This window comes from Sycon ciliatum, chromosome 7 (assembly GCF_964019385.1).
Source record: "Sycon ciliatum chromosome 7, ocSycCili1.1, whole genome shotgun sequence".
In the NCBI taxonomy this organism is placed as follows: Eukaryota; Metazoa; Porifera; class Calcarea; order Leucosolenida; family Sycettidae; genus Sycon; species Sycon ciliatum.
The window spans coordinates 2,283,576-2,285,936 of NC_088649.1; the positions used below are offsets into that span (position 1 = coordinate 2,283,576).

General features: G+C 47.5%; 1 protein-coding gene across 1 annotated transcript in view; it reads right to left on the minus strand.

The window, feature by feature from the left end:
- Positions 1-912: 912 nt before the first annotated feature.
- The window catches only part of LOC135820716 (lysine-specific demethylase 2A-like), a 9,988-nt gene continuing 8,539 nt past the window's right edge, over positions 913-2,361 (minus strand). The window contains exons 8-9 of the mRNA XM_065333724.1: positions 2,166-2,280; positions 913-1,443 (exon numbers count right to left, since the gene is read on the minus strand). The gene's annotated coding sequence lies outside the window, so the exon portion shown is untranslated. The remainder of the gene's footprint in view (positions 1,444-2,165; positions 2,281-2,361) is intronic.

Consider the following 2,361-nt stretch of genomic DNA (forward strand, 5'->3'; position numbering starts at 1 on the left):
TGAGTTTGACTCTCCGCTGGCCTTCTCTCCTCCCATCCCCTTACATCGTATTGGGCCACCGCACACACTACATTGTCACATAGCACAACTCAACCATTCGCTACCCTGTTATTGAGCACTCCTGCTCGTTTGGTCTCGCAAATCCAAATAAAACAATCAATCAATCAGGTTCCTACCTGTGGATGCAGCTGGGGACGCCGGTCCACAGGCCATGGTCGTCGATGAACTCCCATGTTGGATATCCGATGGAAGTAACTATGTGACTAGCAAAGTTACACTGCCACTGATACCATGTACTAGTGATGGTGTTACCCTATGATGTGCTGTGATCCTGTGCCCTCCCGACCTCGTGCTACTGGTGCCTCCTGGTCCCGTCATTCGCGATTTAGGTGGATCAGTTCACATTTGGGGGGACAATAGAGAGGTTAAGATGCACGTTATTTCGGACGCGACGCGAAAGTTCAGCTCGAGTTATTTGCTCGCACGTCGAAAAATCAATGCGAGTGACCTGCTGCCCACGTCGAATTTGGAGTTTTACGCCAAATTTGACGTCGGACGTCGGAAATAACGTGCATCTTAACGTCTCTAATGGGCCAGTTTTAATTTCTTACTTTTAAGACGGGGCACCGCCAGTAAAGGTTTTTCAGAAGCGCTCACAGAGCGATTTTTATATGGATAATTTCAGTTCTTTTTCCGTTCCCTCCCCACCCCAACCCCGAAGGTAAACATGATGAACACGCGCGCGATGTACTGTATGTAGGCATGAGAGTACGATAACACACTGATACATACCAGCCCTCCCCACCTCGCTTACCCCGCACACAGATACACAAACACGCGCATGCACACGGCACACATACGCACATGCACACGACACAAACAGGAAATTCTTCATGTAAAATGCCATGCAAAGCAGTGGCCACCGTACTTCAGGAAGTCAGTTGTGGAACAAATGAAATTAAACTACAACGTGTAGACAAGCTGACGGCCAAAGCACAACATAGCAAACATGACATTTGCCCAAGGATTGCAGTTTGCAGACCACGTCATGGAAGCAGCGAATACAGAATGTAATATCATACAAAGTGACAAGCAAAGAAGTGGCCACCATACACCAGAAACTTGCAGAAAGTCACATATCCAACAGATAGAAAAGTGAACAGCAATCTGGTACAGCCCACACAAGACAAAGCTGACCTGATTCTTGTCCCAGGATCGCAAGTGGCAGATCCTTTTCGATGCATAACATGCAGGTGTACGTTACACGCATGGACAAAATCTGACCGTGTCGCCAGCATACAATGTCATCACATGTATACCCCACAAGTTACACACATGCACAGTAGAAGCACAATGAAAGCAATGGAAAAGTACGATGTGGTTGCTGAAGCATCTTCGCACTTCAAATTCAGACTTCAATGTGGTCGTCACGAGATGATATACCTGCAAGATACAAGTGATGCAGAAAGAAAGCAGAAGGTCGTGAGGTAGGCTATGAGACACCACAAACGGGTCACCTACAGGTATGTTCAGGGCTAGTGCACTCGCACGCAGAATTATCATAATCGAGCATTTCCCAAACTGAGAAGTGCAAGGAAATCCACTTGCATGCACAGGAGCAATTTTGCCGCTGGTGTGATGCGCAATTCGAGACAATCTGCGATGCTGCGTGCTCACCTCTGATGCCGATTACTTCCTTGCTTAGACCGGCCCGGTCTGCTCTCCCTTCACTCTCTTCTAAATCCTACTTGAAGCAGTAAGGCTGTGTCACTGCTCCTACTGATAACCCAGTTAGGTTGTGGTCATTGTTGTGAAAGCAATATCATCGTCATTGTGGTAATAACATACGTTTTTGCACAGCGGCTGGCGCTAGAACGTGCAGCAAGCAGCACGCTTGTACTTCGGATTTTGCGATTTTTCGAGGGCAATGGCTTCCTTTTTGCTTTGGCTACCTACGAAGTACGACCAACGAATCTATGAGAAGTATTTTTGGAGCTGGAGTACGAGTGGGGTTGTCTGATAAGTGCTAGGAGAACCCTCCTTTGTGGCTGTAGAGCGCTAAAACGTGCCCTGTTGGCCGAAAAATCCGAATTTTTTTCTCCCGGGGGACACCCCCGTTGTGCCACTCCCAACCGCCCTGTGACGCCCCTGTCATTGTAGCTTACCAGCTGTCTTTTTTGGAGATGCAGTAGCAGCTGAGGACTTGCATACAATCTCTGTTTCAACTGCAACTATTTCCACAATGTTGTCAGGTATTGGTGCGGGCGACACACGCAGATTCTACACACGCAGAAGGAAAGAAACACCATGAACATATACCTGTTACTACATGTACATGTACATGTTGCCACTGTCAAATAT